Source organism: Capsicum annuum, chromosome 8, assembly GCF_002878395.1.
Source record: "Capsicum annuum cultivar UCD-10X-F1 chromosome 8, UCD10Xv1.1, whole genome shotgun sequence".
NCBI lineage: Eukaryota > Viridiplantae > Streptophyta > Magnoliopsida > Solanales > Solanaceae > Capsicum > Capsicum annuum.
Genome location: NC_061118.1, coordinates 87,688,587 through 87,710,027, shown reverse-complemented (window position 1 = coordinate 87,710,027; position 21,441 = coordinate 87,688,587). Strand labels below are relative to the sequence as shown.

General features: G+C 35.8%; 1 pseudogene; it reads right to left on the bottom strand.

Annotated features, from left to right (window-relative positions):
- The window catches only part of LOC107879090, a 40,432-nt pseudogene extending 19,358 nt beyond the window's left edge, over nucleotides 1–21,074 (bottom strand).
- Nucleotides 21,075–21,441: the final 367 nt, after the last annotated feature.

Genomic DNA, 21,441 nt, shown 5'->3' with positions numbered 1-21,441 from the left:
ACTTAAGATTAGTTTATATAGGCCTTTTTAGAGAGATTTATTCCTTTCATTTTGAGAGATTAGCAAAGAGACGAGTTTGATAGTTTTAAGTACGACTCCATGACTGTTACGGTGTATGAGGCACAATTCCATTCCTTGTTTAGATATTCTTATGCTAGTATTTCCACCAAGCCGGGGAAGATTCAAAAGTTCGTGAAGGGTTGGATATTTCTCTTCAGCTTGCTATAACTCAGATGGTAATGTACGGAGCATTGTTTCAGAGTATTGTTAATCATGCTTATAAGACTGAGTCATTTCTTTGAGCATATTAGGGAGGTGCCAGGAAAGTGTGCCATCTGGGTAAGTTTAGAGGTTATATCTCTCGATGTAGAGATTCTAGAGGCTTTTGCAGGTATCATGGTAGACCTGTGTAGGCATCCTTGCATAGTTTAGGTAGTGGGTTTCTTGGTTCGGAAGTTTCATCTGATCGTCCTAGTTCAGTTGTATCTCCTTCAATTTTGCAGGGCCGCAGGGCTCTATGTGTGTGATGAGATTATCCATGTGACCAAGGACTATCCCAACATGTTTTCAGAGCTACCCTTATATCAGCAGCGAGAGGTAGAGGTTCTACTAGAGGTGCGAGAGGTAGAGGCAGTGGTACCAGTGGTGGTGTCGCGGGGCTACTCAACCTGGTGATTGACGTGGTCAATGTTATGCTATACCCGCTAGGTCTGAGGTAGATGCCTCAGATGCTAAGATCACAAGTATTATCGCTCTAAATAAATTGCTTAAAATCACTCCAAAGATGTCATATGATAGAGCAAGTGGTCTCAAAATTTTGTAGCCGCATAAATTGCTTAAAAATAATTCCACAAGTATTAAATGGTAAAAAAAATCATCACTTTTAACTTTTCACTTAAATTTCAACCCACCTTAACTGTTTTGGTAACTTTTCCTATGCGTATATAAATTTTCATATATTAAACACACCCCAAGTTTGAACTAAAAGTTTTTTACCATCTTATATAATTGTTAAATTTCATATTTATTTGATGACTATACTTTATAAATGTGGATTCCAACAACGTTGAAAATTTTATGGTAGGATGTCACTCTCAAAATGAGATTTAATTAGAACCAACATTAAATCACAAATCAAAATGAAGGAAAATTTTTACGGATGCATTTATCAAAGATTTTTAGGATAAAACCCTTTGATTTTCATGAAAATGGAAATCAAACGGTTATGTTTGGAAATTTTGAGAGAATTATGAGGGAGAGAGGAATAGTTCTAGCGAGTGAGAGAGTTTGTAGAGTGATATCATCGAATAAGATGATTTTACTGGGTTTATTTTTTGAATATCCTCTTCTTTCGTTTGAGCTTTAAATATCAATGGTTTCCATATAAATTAAAGTACCACCAGATAAGTCCAGCTAGATCACGAGTGAACACATATAAGCTAGATATGGAATAATAGGGTTGGTTTTAAATTCATTTACTAAAGTCTAAGGGTGTTTTTAGTATTAGGCATAGTTTGTAGACTAAAGATATAATTTTTACCAAGTGTGGGAGTGTTTTATAAACTTATTTAATTATTCTTATTTTTATCTTTATTTTTTTTACTCTTTTCTTATTTTCTTACCTCTTAACTTTTAATTAATTTGAAAAATATGATCTATTTTCATTAAAAAAATATTTATAATTTTTTAAATGTGTACTTAATTTTTACAGTTTTATTTTATTCATTTTAATTTAAGGTCCTTCACTCTTTTAGGTATCTGTTCGAAATTACTTATTTTAAATACAAGGAATTTGAAATTACATTAGAAATCAAATCAAAAGGAAAGACAAAGAAAATAAAAAGTATAAATAAAAGAAATAGAGAAAAAAAAGAAAAGAATGAAAGAAGTTAAAAATGAAAAATAAAGAAAAAAATATTGTATTTGAGAAATTTAAACACAAGGCAAACAAAAATAAAAAGTTATGTATATTTGAAAAACTTTGAAACACAATGAAAAGATTTTTTTAAAAAAAGACACATTAAAACATATTTTATATACAAGGAAAAGAAAAAGAGAAAAATTTATTTTAAGAAAATAAAAAAGGATATTTATACACTTGGCAGAGTATGTATATCACTACAACTAACTGAATTGGGTTGTGGCTCCACATAGCATATAAGGTGCAAGAAATACAAAAAAAATATTGTAATGACCATCTAGGTTATTTTCTCCATTTTTGTATTATTGATTTTTGTACCTTGCCGCAACAACTACAGATCATGTATGACTTGTTGGAACTATAGATTTGATTAGCCTGCAACAACTGCTACAAATCATGTGTGACTTAATGGAACTGTCAATTTAAATTTTCTGGAAGTTCATTTGAGTTTTAAGCCAGTTTTCCAATTTGGACTTTTGAAGTTATCAAAGTTATCTCAAACCAAAATTTCTAGAAAATGGATTCAGATGAGAATTATGACAGTGTTGTTAGCTCTGGAATGGGGATTTTAGGCTTGGAAGACCCTTGGTCATGGTCTCGTGGCTTCTAAACTCGTTTTAGGCTATTTATTGAAAAACTGTAAAAATGGCTCATTGTATATGTGTAATACCCCACAAAATCCTAGACAAGTTACCAACTAGTCGTTACGTGTTAAAAGGTCCCCAAACCAATTGTTCCACAATAAGTAAAAGTGTCATGAGCACTTTGATACCCTCAATACTTCAAACATTTTGTTTTTTCCTTCTTGTGTTTGAAGCATTTATTTTTGACTTGAAATATTTCTATGAATGTTAAAAGGGTTATTCGAGAGAGTTTTGGAATTTTTGGAGGAGGTTCAGGGTGATTTTGAATCACGGAGGCAGTGTGCCTCCACGATTTTAACGTATCAAGGAGGCAATCCCTCCATGATACGTAACATGACATGGAGTCAAGCCCTTTGTGATAGACAGTGTGACACATGGGTTGGCCTCCGCAATAATCTTCGTGCCATGCTTCACTTTAAATAGTTGTGCAGTAACTTATGACTTAAGGGCTTTTTGTTTTTTTTTCTTCCCTTTAAACAACTAGTTCACGACCTATAACCCCAAATAAGCGTAATTTTTCTTTTTTCATAATTAGTTATCAATATTCATCCCTCTTCCACTTTCAAGAGAAATAAAGCTAGGGTTTCTTCCACAAATTCATCTCCCAAGTCCCAAAGTCCAAGTTCCCTTTAGGAAGCTGATAATCAAGGTGGGTGGGGTTTGAGCAAGGATAACCTTTCATCCTTGTTTCGAAAAACTTAATTTTAAAGTTAAATCGATGTTATTTAAATTAGGATTCATGCCTAAATTTCCATGTTCTTGAATTTATGATATCAGAATGTGATTTAAAGTCCGATTTACACAAGAAACTATCTTTATTTATGTTTTTACTTAAATGATTGTTATTATGACATGATTTTCATTATCTTGACTTGAAGTTTGATCAAGTGATGAGCGAGTCAAAAATTAAGTCTTGAGCATGGCGTTTTGATAGAAAGTTTCTATGACATGATCCATAAATTTCAAGAACTAAGCATACATTGTCGAGTACAAGAAGTTTAAGCTTATAAGCTCATTTTACAAGTATTGAAACTTGATTAAACCTTAGTTTTTATCTTATGATCTCAGTTAACATTCAATATCCACAATTTCAACCCATGGGTATGATTTAAGTAAAGAGAAGCATTATTGGCTTTTAGTTTATAGACCTTTATGCTATTATAAGGTGGATTTTCTAAGTATGAGCATATAACTACATGTTTTGGGAGTAGTATTTAGCACCGAGAGAGGAATGTGGTTTAGCGCTTTCTATTCTCTAGAAACTACCTACCCAATAGGTTTAAGGGCCTCTCAGGAGAGTTTTCCCTCATTTTATCAATATGAATGAAGTTTAGTGATAACTCTAAGTTATGGATCTAATATGATTGGAAGGGTAGAATAACTCTCCTCAACGTGGGTAAGATGTTGGACTCCATGGTATCTCACATGGTTTATGTCGGTTATAAGAATCTCCCACCAAAATAAAGATTTTAGAAACTAAGTGTAATGCCTCACTAAGATTATCAGATTATGCTTTGTTATTCATGTTTTATGATGTTTCAGCTTTCAGTTTTATTCATGAACAGGGGGAGACCTTTTACACTTATCATGCATGATTTGAAAGTATTATCAATTTAAGTTTTACTTATTTCATTCACTCCTACATACTCAGCACATTCCAGAAGTACTGAACCACGTATATGTATATGTGCTACATTATTTCATATTGTAGGTTCTGGTGTTCATCCTTAGCAGCATAATTAATCGTGGGCACCATTTCTTATATTCAGATAGTTGGTGAGTCCTCAGAGTTCGAGGGATAAATTTATGATGATTCCAGATGTTAAAAGCAGTTATTCTAGTTACTTAGCTTTTATTTTGGGTCAACTGGGGTCGGTTGACAGCGCCCAAGCGCACACGCAAGTGTACGTTGTCTTATCAAGTAGTAAAGTGGCTTCAAGGAAGCCCAAGTATCGATCTCACAGAGACTTGCGTTCGCCGCCAATCTAGTCTAACTAATTGAGAAAAAATATACAACAAGAGTTTTGAATAATTGTAAACTAAATTTAAAATAAACAATGCGTAAAATAAAAGTCTTGGGATAATCAATGGAGAAAATTCCAAGGTTAAAGAACTTCGAACAATCATACTATATTATTGAAATTAATTCGTTAATTTGTGTATCTTAGTTGTTGATTCGTAGGGTTAATTGCATAATCATGGTTTCCCAACCTATAATATTTTACCTAATATAAATATTACAACTACATTTGAATCAAGTAAGGCATCTAAGTAAATCCCTGTCCTAGACGCTAAGTTTAATTCTTTATTTTATAAGAGAATAAAAATCTAAACTTTATTTATTCCCATGTTCTATCTCCCTATTTCCTCTTCCGAGATCAAAAAGTCGACAATATATGTATTTTATGGGTGATCAATCCATTAAATAATTAAAACAAGAATAAACAAACAACCAATAATAATAACCGAATTAATCGAAATTAATCCAAAAAAATAATAATCATGTTCTTGGCATTAACCCCGGAAAGAGGGTTTAACCTTGAATGGAAATATTCATCATCCAATCCCTTGGAAATATGATACAAACCATAAAAAAAACTAAATTAAAGAATAATAAAACCTAAAAAGAAGTTGTGGTAGTCTCCAATGATGTTCCAAGTTGATATAGGGTTTCCAAGAGGTCCCAAGATGTTTAAAACGTTTTTTAGGACGTTATATTTATAGTAGACAAGTTATAAACCAAGTTAGATTAGGTTTACATGTTGTTTTCCTTCAGCTTGCCAAAATTTTCCCGATTTTGGTGCTCCACGCGTCCCGCCATAGTTCCAGGTCATAATTGTCAAAAAATCTGTCAAATTCCAGTAGCTAGTCGCGATTTCAATGCATCACGGGGCCTACTTAAACCCTATTATAACCTACACGCATCTATGGGTCACAAACTTGGGACTCTTATGAATCCAGTGATGTTTTGAAATTGTCCATTGGCTACCTTTACAGTCAACACGTGCCCCATACTTTTCAGGGGTCCAAATTGCATTTAGCTTGCATCTGGTACTTCCGTGGTCATTTCTGAGCCTTTTTTAGTTTTTTACACTTGATTTGAAGCTTGTATATCATTTATATATCATAATAATCCATCCACCAAGCCTCCCATAGCATTAAACATAACAATTTAGAGCTCAAAACAACACAACATCCTCAACGATGAACTAGAAACTCGAGCTAAGCATAGGCTAATTTCACATTGAGCTTTAACTTATTGTTTTGACTCTTTTCTTGATCCAATTAACCCTTGAACATTATAACTAAGTTTGTTTTACATATAAATACATAATAAAAACCTTAAGAACTCATTAAAACACATTTGAAACCAACACAAGAGACTAGACAAACACCTAGCTCAAGCTAGTTACACTAGTTTTCTCGGTTAATTTCTAAATGCTCAAATTGAATCAAAACTCATGTGAAACCACCATTAAACATCATAAACACATACTTGGGCACATAAATGCTCAGTTATATCATTATCAACATATATAGCAAAAAACTTATCCTCAATACAAGGATAAAAAGGCTAGAACAGTAACGCTAGAATGCATAAATTCACCCAACATCATCTGTCCTAGTGGCTCTTTATTCATTAAATTAGAGGCTTGTCAAGATTGGTCAGACTAAGTTTCATTTTGATTCCCACTGATTTTAAAATTATTAATTTACATAGTTTTAGTTGGGATTATTCTTTTGATTGCATTCTATTTTAAAATTTTCTTCAGTATCCATTCATGATTTAAGTTTACTTTTATGAGAGTACAGAGATGAGTTGATATCATGGGTTATCTTGGACTATTCATATTGCCAAGCACTGTGTGATGTCAAGGGGCTTACCTTCAGGGAGTTACAAACTTGGTATCAGAGCCTAAGGTTCAAAAGGGTCCTACGGAGTCTGACAATTCACGTTGTGTAGAGTTTTGATCAAAAGTGTGAAGTGCGTCGTACTTATGAGCAAGAGGTTATAGGACATATTAGGAACTATCCCATATTTCATAATCTCTATCATTTCTTGAGGTTATTTTTATCTGCTCTAATTCATGATTTCACATGATAGAGAATGCCTCCTCACAAATCTGACGCACGCAGAAATGTGGATCAGCTAGCCCCACCACCTACTGTAGACCCTCAGAATGAAAATATCTCCCATGCTAAATTTCGGGCTGCATTCCAAGTGTTAGCTCAAGTTGTGAATGGAAATGTTAAGGGACAACAGCCAGCAGCAGTCCCAATTTAGCAGAATGGCAACTCAGCTACAACCATAATTAGGAACTTTATACATATGAACCCACCTGAGTTCTTTGGTTAAATGGTGAATGAGGATCCTCAATTCTTCATCGATGAAGTGAAAAAGATTACTTAAATTATTCTTGTTATTGAGGAGGAAAGTATGGAACAGGATTCTTATCAACTAAAGGATGTTTCTTATGATTGGGTTACCATATGGAAGGATGGTAGAGGTGAAAATGCAGTTCCTATGAGTTGGGAGGTATTTTTAAATGCATTTTTGGACAGGTTCTTTCCTTATGAGATGAGGGAGGCCAAGGTAGATGAGTTCATGAACCTAAGGCAGGGCTCTATATCAGTGAAGGAATATTTTGTTAAGTTTAACCAACTAGCTAAGTACGCCCCGAAGCTATTGCTAGATTCCAGAGCTCGAAGAGTAAGTTTGTAACTTGTGTGTCTAATTTGGTGGTTAAAGAGTTTAGGACTATCATGTTGATTAGGAATATTGATATTGCTCATTTGATAGCCCATGCTCAGCAGATTGAGGCAAAAAAGTTAGTGGAATGGGAGTAGAGGAATAAGAGGAACAGGACTGGATGGTTTGAGTTTAGTCAGAAGAAGTTAGGAGAGTGAAGTCTTTTTGAGTTTCAGGGCCACTCATCTTCACCTGCCGTCATGACCTGATTTTCGAGTCATGATGGCACCTACCACACCCCACTAGTATATAATCCGATAGCGTAACTCAGAGCTAATGCATGGGTTACCTTGGTAGAAATGTCCAACATAGACCCTATAATAGAACACAATATAAACAATGCCATTCCCCAACTAAAGATAATCGATATTCAAATACCAATCCCATAACCTGGTAATATTACTACAAAAGCGTCTAAACTTAAAAATAGAAATTTTACAACTCCAAATCTTAAAATGTCTTAAAAAATATCATACATTTGTCTCGAAAACAAAAAACAAATAAAGATAGAAGGGGAAAAGGGCAACTCAAACCTCAAGAGCTCACCCTATCTCCGAATGGTCAACGCAGTATGAACCTGAGTCAACGAAGGCAACTAGAACCAGGTCTGCACCAAAAAGGTACAGAAGTGTAATATGAGTACCAAAACAGGGATACTCAATAGGTATCATGGGCTGACTGAGCTAAATTATAATATAAAGACGCTATAAGGCAAGACAATAACTTAAAGTCAAGGTATAGGATTGAACCCGAATCTTCTTCGATACCACAAAATAAAATAACTAAACTACTAGGGAAATAGCATAACGTACCATATCAATTACATACCATTTCATCCTACAAATAAGTAGTCATTTGGAAGCGTAAATAAACATATATAAGATAACAACCATGAAGTTACCAAAATCAACACCAACCTTCATTAGAGTAATAAGCACAAGAACTTACCACGACATCCCATACTGCCGGGAAGTACACGCAAAAGAGGGAAGTACACGTAAAAGAACACAATAAGTAACTCATCACGGCATCCCATACTACCAGAGAGTACACCAAAAGAATCAAACCACAATACATCAAATTAATACTACACAATAATTAACCGAAACCGTGGGTAACACAACCCCGCCATGGCTCATTTTCGAGCTCCATAATCTTCATCATTACCGCAAATTAATCAAAACGAAACCAACATCAACATAACATAGTTATATAGCTACTTATTCTCTAACGCATTAGTAAAATCCATGATTAGTCTAAACTAATTAACCTTTGTTTCCATAAGCCACTAGATAACAAGTCTTATAGTTACTAGCCATCACTTAAGGGAAAGGCTACAAATTACCAATGCTATTATTCATTCACCCATTACAAGGCCATTATATAGTTAGAATTCTAATTATATAAACCCTCAACTAAGCCACCACGACATCACATACTCGAAAACAACTTAACTATCCATTGAACAATACCAAGTCTATTATTATTGAGCATGTTACAACCTTAAGATATAATTTCCATATTTTAACCAAGTAACATCCACCAACTATTTCCCTAGGATTCTAGCCTACAAATCATAATCATTTATTAGAAATAACTAGTTATCACATAATCCACTTTTCTAGGCAAATTTCCATAACTTAACCATTAATTCAAGTCAAGTAGATTTACTAGGTGAGACTTTGGTTCAACACAGGATCACACATACCAATTAGCCTTAACCCACTGATAGGAAAAAATTACCTCTAGTTACAAATTAGATTCAACAAGTGCCACACCTCTTATTTAGTGAAAAGGGAAAGGAATGAATAAGAATCTGCCAAGGACAACATCATGTCCCACGTACATAAGTGGTTAGGCGCCACACGGCCTAACCTCACAATGTATTCAAGCATTTAAGTAAATTTGCCCCACACGGTATCATTACATCCTTACCTCTTCCGGATTTATCGGGCATCATCATAACATCAACATATCCTACGAATTCACTGGGAACCATCATAACATCAACATATCCTCCGAATTTCACAAGGAATCATCATAATATCAACATATCCTCCGAATTCTCCAACCATCATCATAACATCAACATATCCTTCTGATTTCATCGGTCATCATCATGATATCAACATATACTCTAAATTTTATCGGGCATCATCATAATATCAACATATCCTTCGGATTCACCGGGCATCATCATAACACCATTACCTCTTGTGGTTCACCGGATATCATTACAACAGCAACATATTCCCTGAAATCACCGGGCGTCATCATACCCATAGACAACACCCAAGACAACAACATACATACACATACATAGCCAAATCAATAAATATATACAAATCCACAATAGTAGAGTAATAGGGATGTACGATGACATATATCATTCTACTTTTCTATTAAGCATCACCACACAATATGAGAATAAGAATGAGCATGATCATTCATATGATATACACATTCTTCCTCTTTTTAAGGCTATCAATATCAGGAATAAGAGATAATTAATCAACTATACACATTATTCAACCATCGACTATATACATAATTTGACCACCGAGTTTAACCATTATAATCTTAACGACATAACTTAGATATTCATCAAGTATCTAGGCTTCTAAGGAATTTCGTAGTTCAAGCTTAAGGTGGGTCAAGTCCCACTCCTAAATCCCAAAGATGACAAATTTGATTTCACAAAACTAGTGTCTACTAGGATTTTGGGCTAAGTTATCTAAATCACATCATAAGGGCCTATCTATCCTTACTAAGCCTATAGGGGAAATCTTCTTCTAGTATTCCACCTAAGACAACCCAACATAAAGGTTATTTCCTAACTTATAAATAGATAGGTCAACATACTCTTAAGGCTCGTGAGCAACATCATTCTTATCTATTAGAGCAACTAGAGTATTCTTATACTATTCATGATACTACAAGTAGGCTATCCAAGGTTCTAGGCTAAGGGTAAAGCATCACACCTTCCATGTTCAATAACTTATAAGAATCCACTAATCCCCAATATCACCATTCAACTATTCATTATCTAAGCCCTGCTCAATCTCACAAGATATCAACAATTATACTACAATCAAGCTCAATCTAACTACAAGTAAGCTAAACCTACTTTGAGTTCAAGCAACTCACGAACCAACAAGATTTTACTTTTCTTTCCTCGAAGCTTCTTCTTAGCCAAGCTATCAGCAATATAATCTAAGCATTAAAACAAGAAAAACAATGCCCATTATGGCACCATTATGACATGGGTCCAAAATGACATCAAACCCCAGAGTAGGTTCCATCTTCGGAAAATGAGTTTCCAAGACTAACCCATTACTCACATATCATTAGGGAGTTATAACCCTCAATAAACTTGAGTAAATTTATTAAATTTTGGGCTATAGCTGAGCCTCAAGGATTTAGTTGTTTTGGGTTTGGAAATCTACATCTTAACACCAACTAGATGAATTCTTACCTTAGATTTGTAGCAAGATTCGATTACACAAGTTGTTTAAGCTCCAAATCGATCCACAAGACCTAGAATATTTCACACTCTATTAGGGTTTTAGAGTTTAAGAAGGAGGTATAAATGGGCAAAATTTTTGGAATAGGTTCCACCCAGCCTTGGGTAGTGTGGTCGCGCACTTCGCCTAGCTGCAGTCGCACCCTAGCCTCCGTAGTCGCGGCATCTCAGTCTATGCAAGGCATAACTAAAGCTTGGAACTTGGTTCTGAGCTTTGTCCAATGCCTCGAGATACATCCGAGGCCCATTTCAAACAAATAAGATTTGTAATCACTTAGTTTTCTATGTTTCAAATGCACTGGCGAAGTCCGATTTTACAATTAAGGTCGATTTCTAAGGTTTGCGCATAGTGGTCTATTAGGACCAATAGAGACTTCAAATTGAGAAAGTGGTTCAAGGAACCAAATGAACCGCTAGGTAACTGATCTATAGGTTCCAGCAAGTCACTAATGACTTGGAAGGCTATGGAGAAGCTCTACCAGCGAAATAATAAAGAATACGGACAATGACCTAAAGGGTCATTACAACATCCACTACGAAGGAACTTTCTTCCCCGAAAGTTAAAAACAAGAGAATACCTGAAGCCTCAAACAGGTAAGGATACTGGGCCCGCATCTCACTCTCGATTTCCCAAGTTGCCTCCTCTACTAGGCGATGCCTCTACTGATCCTTGACTACTAGAATCTTCCTAGTACGCAGTCGCCTCACCTTCCTAGACAAAACAAGCATGAGCTCCTACACAAAGGTCTACTGATCATCCAACTGGACCAAGTCCCATCTAAGCATCTGTTAAGGATAAGGAATATACTTCTAAAACATGGAGTCATGGAAAATTGAATGAACAACGGTAAAGTCTGGAGGTAAACCCAACTCATAAGACACATCGCCAACTACTCAGAGAATCTCAAAAGGACCAATATAGAGAGGGATAAGCTTAATCTTCTTCCCAAATCTCATCATACCTTTCATAGGTAAAATACAAAGGAACACACAATCACCAACTCCAAATCTTAAGGCATGGAGTCTATGATTGGAATAGGCTTTTTGCCTACTCTAGGCTACTCTCTGCCTATCTTGAATAACCCTACTCGATACAATGAGTTCTGAAGAAAATCTGTACCACATGGTATAACCTAAAAAGTCTCAAATCATCCTATAAGAGAACAACACCTCCTACCATACAAAGCCTTATAAGGCGCCATCTCAATACTCAAATGATAAGTCTTGTTATAGATAAACTATGTCATTGCTAAGTGTTGATCCCACTGACCTCCAAAATCCATAACGCAGGCTCGAAGCATATGCTCAAGCACCTAAATAGTCCACTCGGACTGATCCATCTGTGGATGAAAAGCTATACTCAAATCCATTTGAGTACCCAAATCCTCCTAAAATGCCCTCCAAAACCTCAAAGTAAACACAAAACCACCATCTGATATGACAGACACGAGGACCCCCTGCAACCAAACTATCTTCCAAACATAAATTTAGGATAATCTCTCAGAATCGAAGGTCATCTAAATAGGAATGAAATAGGCTGACTTTGTTAGACAATCCTAAACAACCCAAATACCATCATGACCACTGAAAGTATGAGGAAAGACACTAATGAAGTCCATGGTGATCTTTTCCTATTTCCACTCAAAAATGGGCAGTCTTTGAGTCAATTCACCTGGACACTGATGCTCACATCCTTCTTAATACCGTCCCAACAGTATAACTGCCTCAAATCACTATATATCTTGGTTGTACCATGTTGAATAGAATATCTAGAACTGTAAGCCTGTTGCAGAATCGACTAAATTAAGTCATCAAGTTGGGGAAAACAAATACAACCTTAAAATATCATGATACCCTCAGACCATGGTGTATCTCTTAGGCTCACCACTCACTACCCGATCATGGAGAAGGGACAACTTACTACCCTCGAATTGATGATCACGAATCTGCTCAAACAAGGAGGACCTCGCCTCCACACAAACCAAAATCATCACAGGATCAAAAATATCCAGCCAAACCATCAAATTGGCTAAGGATTGGATGTCCCGTGCCAAGGGACGCTAAGAAATTGAAATACAGGCAAAACTACCCATACTCATTGCCTTGCGACTCAAGAGATCTGCTACAATATTGCCTTACTTGGATGATATAAGGTAGAAATAGTCCTTTAGTAACTTCATCCACCTGTGCTAGCGAGCATTAAGCTCTCACTGGGTTATAAGATGCTAAATCCTACGATGATCGGTGAAAATCTCACAACACACACCATAAAAGTAACGCTTTCAAATCTTGAGCGCAAAAACTACCGCTGCCAACTCTAAATTATAAGTGGGGTAGTTGCGCTCATACATCTTAAGGTAACTAGAAGCATAGGCAATGACACGACCCTACTGCATCAAAATACAACCAAGACCAACACCAAAAGCATAAAAAAACAGTGAATCACTCTTTCTCAACTAAAAGAGATAACACCGAGGCTCAAGTGAGATAATTCTTGAGCTTTTCAAAGCTCAACTCACACTCCTCAGACTATAGGAAGGGAACGTCCTTCTAGTTTAATCTATTCATAGGGGCTAATAAGGTGCCGAAAATATCAACAAAGCATATATAATAACCATCCATCCCAATAAAACAATGAACCTCAGTCGGAGACATAGGCCTAGCCCAATCACAAGTCAACAAAATCTTAGGTGGGTCTACCATAATACTCATCTTAAATACTACGTGTCCAAGAAAAAGCACTAACTCAAGCCAAAACTCACACTTAGAGAACTTGGAAAATAGTACATGCTCTCACAAAACCTGGAGCACAACTCTCAAATATTGCACATGCTCCTCACTAGTCCTCGAATACATAAGAATATCATCAATGAACACAATAACAAAAGAATCTAGATAAGGTCTGAACACACGGTTCATCAAGTCCATTAACACAGTTGGGGCATTAGTCAGTCCAAAAGACATCACCAAAAACTCATAGTGACCATAACGGGTCCTAAAGGCTATTTTTGGGATATCCTCAACCCGAATCCTCAACTGATGATAACTGGACCTTAAATATATCTTAGAAAATATATCTGCACCCTGACGTTGGTTAAACAAATCATCAATACAAGGAATACAACAACGATTGTTCACCATCACCTAGTTAAGTTTCCTATAATCGATACACATCAGCATCAAACTATCTTTCTTCTTTAAACAAAATAGTGGCTCCCCACAGGGAGACACTCGGTCTGATGAACCTCTTGGAAAAAGATCCTAGAGCTGAAAGTTTAGCTCCTTAAGCTCTACGAGAGCCATATGATAAGGTACCACAGAAATAGGTTGGGTGCTAGGCTCAAGTACAATAGCAAACTCAATATCAAGATCAGGAGAGATACTAGGCATATGGTTAGGAAACTCACATACAATAGGAACATAGTCAAGTGTTGAACTCTCCACATGGGTATCACATACATAGGTGAGATAAGACTCACAACCCCTCTATATAAGGCATCTGGAACAAACATAAGAAATAATCCCTATTGGATCATAGTTAATCGCTTTCTTTTACATGATTGGGGGTATACCAGGCATGGCTAAGGTAGCGGTCTTGGCAAAAAAATCCATGACCGCATGGTAGTGGGATAACCAGTCCATGCCCAGAATCACATCAAAATCCAATATATCCAGAATAATAAGTATCAACATCACTAACAGTCATAACACAAGATCTAAATACCTGATCCACTACTAAAAAATCATCTACGAGAGTAGATACACACAATGACAGATAATAAATCACTAGACAACTCCAACTGTGGTGCATAATAAGTAGATTTATAAGAATAAGTAGATCCAAGATCAAATAAAGCAAGAGTTGACTTGCAGTATACCAAAATTGCACCTATGACTATAGCACCTGAAGCCTCAGCCTTGGCCTAGTAGCTACTGCATACAACTAACCACACTTGCCACCTATCTGGGCACCTGAATGACCACCTGCCCTGCCTACCTGATTACCACCTCGAGCACCCTGGTAACCACCTCTACAACCTTGCAAACCACCTCTACCTAAGGGATGAACTGCCTTTATGGGATTAGCTTCCTAGGATGAAATAACCATAGACCCATGACTAGGGCACTCACTAGAAAAATGACAAGCAAGTCTACAAGTAAAACAAGACTCATGAGATGAACTAGAAGTTACAAATCTGGTTGATCCAGCGTATTCACCACGCCTAGCATGGCCCATAAATGAACCCATCACATATAGATCACCGCCCTTACTAGGGTGCCCACTAGAAATAAGTTAATCCCCATCAGCTGTCTGAAGAGCTGCCTGTACTGGTCGACTGATCTGACCCCAAGGTTTAAAAGAGGGACGTGGATGATATCCAACATAAGGAGTACCACCTCAAAATCAGGAACTACTATGGCTCCCACCAAATCTTCCCTGATACTTGGGACTCTTATCCCGACCCTCATGCTACATGTCCTCTATCACTCTAGCATGATCAGCAACCTTAGCAAAGGTCTTACCCACAATAATAAAACTCTGAGTAGCCATTCGAATAGGAAGACTCAATTCTCTCACAAAGCAATAAATTGTCCCATACTCAGTATCTAAGATAGAAGTCTCATATTGAGTTAACTCATAAAAACAATCCTTATACTTGGCGACTGTCATAAAAACCTGCTCCAAACTAGATAACTAATCTCTCAGATGATCTCTAAGGCTACTCAGCATAAACTTCTCCAAGAATATCTTAAATAATTGAGCCTAAGAGAGAGAAGAAGATCCAACTATTCTAGAACTCATAAAACCCTACCACTAGTGTCTACTAGACAAGTCCAATTAGAATATAGTATAGTCCACACCACGAGTCTCCATAAGACCTAACCCACAAAGTCTATCCTCACAAGCAGTCAGAAACTCAAATGCATCCTTTCCAGGAGCACCAACAAATCTAAGTGGAGCCAACCTCAAGAATCTACCAACGACTTTTGTTCATCAGCAGACATAGCAGGCTGGGTCATAACTGGCTGAACAATCGTCGGCTGAAGAACAGCCAGAATAGAAGGAACCTCAACTCTAGGAGTTGCAGTTGTCAGCTGCACTTCAGTTCCAATTGGCTACAAACTATCAACAATACCCAACATCTGAACCAAAGCATCCCTAAGCAAAGAAGAGGGGATGAATCCCAATGGAACCTAGGCTGGTCCCTAGCCTACCACTAGCTGAGGTGGAGGAATCTCTGGCTGGATGCAAGAATAGGATCTTGGAGAGGTACACCTTGATCCCTGACTGGGGATACATCACGAATATGGGTCATGGGACTCTCCTTAAGTATCACTGAAGCACGTGTCCTGGGCATCTGCAAAAGAGTAAAGCTAACAGAATATCCTTCTAACCAACATATACTCTTAGCATGATATAAGTGAAAAAATTAAAGAACTCTTAAGATTTTCCTATAGCCTCTCGAAGATAGGAAACAATCAATGTTCTAATCTGCAAGGCTCTATTAGACACTTACTCTTGTATCGATAATATCGGCAAAACCTAGGCTCTGATAACAATTTGTCATGACCTAATTTTTGATTCATGATGGCACCTACCACATCTCACTGGTAGATAAGTCGATAACATAACCCGAAGCTAATGTAATGGGTCACCTTGGTAGAAATGTCAAACATGGACCCTATAATAGAACAAAATATAAATAATGACATTCCAAAACCAAAGACAACTGATATTCAAATTCCAATCACATGACCTGGTAATATTAGTATAAGAGCGTATAGACTTAACAATAGAATTTTTACAACTCCAAATCTAAAAATGTCTTAGATAATCTCATACATTTGTCTTAGAAACAAAAGACAAATAAATATAGAAGAGCAAAAGGGAAACTCAAACTCCAAGAGCTCACCCTGTCTTTAAATAGTCAATGCGACATGAACCCAACTCAATGGCGGCAACTAGAACTTTGCTCAGCACCCAAAAGGTACAGAAGTGTAGTATAAGTATAAAAACATGGGTACTCAGTAGACATCATCTCCCAACTAAGCTAAATAATAATATAAAGGCAATGAAAGGCAAGACAATAACTTAAAGTTAAGATATAGGATCGAACCGAATCTTCTTCGATACCACCAAATAAAATACATAAACTACTAGGAAAATAGCATAACATATCATATCCATTACATAACATATTCATTCTACAAATAAGTTATCATTTATAAGCGTAAAGCCACATATATAGAATAACAACCATGAATTTACAAAAATTAACACCAACCTTCATTAGAATAATAAGCACAAGAACATACCACGATGTTCCATAATGTAGGGAAGTACACACAAAAGAACACACCAAATAACACATCATGGAATTCCATACAATCGGAGAGTACATCAATAGAATTAAACTGCAATACATCAAGTCAATACTAAACCACAATTAACCAAAACAGCAGGTAACACAACCCCATCATGGCTCATTTTTGAGGTCTACAATCATCATCATTACCATAATTTAATCATAATTAAACCAACATCAACATAACATAGTTATATAGCTACTAATTTTTCTAACTCATTAGTAAACTTCAAGATTAGTCTAAACTAGTTAACCTCCATTTACATAAGCCACTAGATTACGAGTCTTATACTTACTAGCTATCACTTAAGGGAAAGGCTACAAACTACCAATGCTATTATTTCTTCACCCATTAAAAGGACATTATCGATTTAGCATTCTCATTATATAAACCCTCAATTAAGCCACCACGATATCACATACTAAATGACAACTTAACTATCCATCGAACAATATCAAGTCTATTATTATTAATCATGTTACAAACCTAAGATCTAGTTTTCATATTTTAACTAAGTAACATCCACCAACTAGTTCCCTAGAGAGATGATAGAGGACAGAATCAAGACTGGACAGATTGTGAGTTTTACCGCATTAAAGGCCACTACCCAAGCAATTCAAGGTGGCTCTGGAACTTTTGGAGGTAAAAAGAAGAAAGAGGATGTGGTGACTGTTCTAGCCTACAAGTCATAAACATTTATTAGAAATAACTAGTTATCACATAATCGACTTTTCTAGATGAATTTCTATAATATAACCATTAATTCAAGTCAAGTAGATTTACTAGGTGAACCTTTCGTTTAACACAAGATTACACATACCAATTAGCCTTATCCCGATGATAGGAAAAAATTACCTCTAGTTACTAATTAGAGTCAACAAGTGCCACACCTCTTATTTAGTGAAAAGGGAAAAAGAATGAACAACAATAGGCCAAGGAAACCATCATGTCCCATGTACCTACATGGTTAGGCCCCATATGGCCTAACCTCACGATGTATTCAAGCATTTAAGTAAATTTTCCCCACACATCATCATAATATCTTTACCTCATCCAAATTTATCAGGCATCATCCTAACATCAACATATCCTACGGATTCACTGGGAACCATCATAACATCAACATATCCTTCGAATTTCACAAGGAATCATTATAATATCAACATATCCTCTGAATTCACCAAGCATCATCATAACATCAACACATCCACCTGATTTCATCAGTCATTATCATGATATCAACATATTCTCCGAATTTTACTAGGCATCATCATAATATCAATATATCCTCCAGATTTAGTGGGCATCATCATAACACCATTACCTCTTTTGGATTCATCGGGTATCATTACAACATCATCATATTCTCTGAAATTGCCAAGGATCATCATACTATTACACATCACTCAAGACAACAACATATATACACATACACAGCCAAATCAATAATTATATACAAATCCACAATAGTAGTATAATATGGATGTATGATAATATGTATCATCCTACTTTGCTATTAAGCATCACCACACAATATGAGAATAAGCATAAGCATTTATATAATATACACATTCTTCCTCTTTTTAAAGCTATCCATAACAGGATCAAGAGATAATTAATCAAGTATACACATTATCCAACCATGGACTATATGGATAATTTGACCACCGAGTTTAACCATTATAATCTCAATGAAATAACTAAGACATTTATCAAGTATCTAGATTATACTAACAAATATTCCAATAAAAGAGCACATTTTTAATTAGCACGAATGACTAACACTGATCAAACAAATATTCATATTATTTCTAACAACAAAATATTTGAGACTACTATGAACTATGAAAGATAACCTGATCAAGTACGTTTTCACTGATCATATCCCCTACTACCTCTTTTGACTCAGTAACAACAGCTAACTCATCAATAATTCACTTTTTCCCACTTGGTGGACTCATCACTGATGCAAGTCTCTAGAGATTTATTATCTTTTTTTGCATTGCCTCAGATAATTTCTTCTTAGCCTAATCAACAACCACATGATCCATTACATCATCATTTATATACATCTCAAACGTTATCTCATCTTTAAAAGGAACCACTAAATTATAGAACCTCAATATTAAATCTTGCTAACTTTTTAGCTACATTGTAGCCAACAAACCCTGATAAAATCTCCTCCTACTAGCATAAAATTTGAACATATTTAGTCTTTCTTTTAAAAATAATGGAAAATCTTCCATTTCCCTAATACCTAATAAACTTAAATTCTCATCAAATATCTAATCCCTCATTGCAAATTGATTTGCTAAGCTAACACTAAGTTCTCGCTCTCCTTCTTCCCAGTAAATTAATTTATTACAAACATAATCAAGAAAGAAAAACAAACTATCTCAATAGTATAATCCGATATCAATCTCAGTCTTTGTCAAGCTCCAATTCAGGTTTTAAATTGGCATTTGATTCATTAGAAGTGGAAGTCTTAGTGGGAGATTTTGTAATTAAAGTTGAATTAGAGGGCAGAGATTAAGAAATACCTTCTAACTCATCTTTTTTCTATTCCATAAAGGATATCGACGTAGGCTTTAGGTCAAATAGTGATATGTAACTCTAGTGGCAGGATTAGAAGGAGAAGAATGAGGTAGACCATGATGAGATTCAATAAGGTCGTAGACGGAGAAAGTAGTGATAGTTGGGAAAGAGGGAGGTGTTATGCAGTAGAGATGGGTTCATCGAGGTCAACAAAGTCATTGATATTATTGGCATCGAAACCCTTCAACTGGCGGTATTGGCAGAGATAGGAGAGAGGTGGTGGGGAAGTAAAGAAGGGAAAGGGAAAAGGAGTGTTTCGCTACTATAAAAAGAAAAAGTGTTTGGATTTGATTTCTCTCTTTAATCTTCTGGTAAAACAAATAGTATAAGAGAAATAATCTTCAAAGTGGGGAGGAAAAATAAAATTGATCCAATAGTTTTTTTTCTAATGAAGTGTTTCCATAGGTGACTCTATGGCAATAGTTCATGTAACCATTGCTATAAAATACCCTATTGAAATGGTTATCCATCAATAAAAATGGTTATAGAACCAACTAGTTCTACTACAATAATTTTTTTGCAACGGTTCTAACCATTACAATAGAATTTCTATAGCATCAATTTTGGAACCATTACCAAAAGCTCCGTTGGAATAGGGGTAATTTCTACTAGTGATATATGTATATGTATATGTATGTATGTATGTAAGCATGAATGTGAACATGTATAGTGAGTTTGAAATTAAAATTTTGATAGACATTATTTTATCCTTATCCTGAGTAACATGTTAGTGCTTACCCCACTAACCGTATTTGGTCATTTGTGGTGAAGTGGTGAGCTTCTATTCTTCGAAAGACTTGATCATTCCATCGGTTTTCCTTGTATAAGATAGAACTGAAGACTTCACATTTACATTATCATTGTCTTTATTAAGATCGAGGTATGTCCCAACTTATATTATTTTCGAACTAGCAGAGGCTTTATGGATATTACCATGGATTGGGTATTGATATTGACATTCTTAAATGTCTTTGAACTTATTACTTTCTATCTTTCTGTATATTTAGAATTCGTCCATTGTTAGGTGTGTTATATTCTATTTGGCTCAGCTAAGGGAGTGGTCTCTTGTCCTCGACAAATAGGAGATACCCACACGACAAGGCCCTGGTTTGTGTCATGACAAAGTACTCATATTATTTTTGTTTAGTTGCTTTTGTACCGATACTACTAGGTCAGGTGATGTTAGTATTATCTTATTTATCTTCTATCTCTTATTATTCTGTGATTTATTGTTGTAAGATTTTACTTACATAGTTCTGGCATTTACGCCATTTTTTCATGACATTAGTCCATTATAGTTAGCTTTGTAATACAGTTTGGCTTACCTACTAGTGGGATAAAGTAGGTGCCAGCATGACTCAAAAAATGGGTTGTGAGATAAGTTGTTTTGAAGATAAAATCAATAGAAAATGATGAAAATAGTAGTTTAGGGACTACCCAAGCAGGATTGATGAATACTCCCTTTGAAACCATCTAAATTCGAGTTTCCAAAGTCTAATAGTGGTGAAAATGGCCAAGACCCTCTATCCTTTAAAATCCTGAGCCCTCCACCACGATATCAATGGATAGTGAAATGCTTCTCCGTGAACACGAAGAATAAACATTAGCTTCAACAAAAATGCAAGGTTAAGAAGTCTCC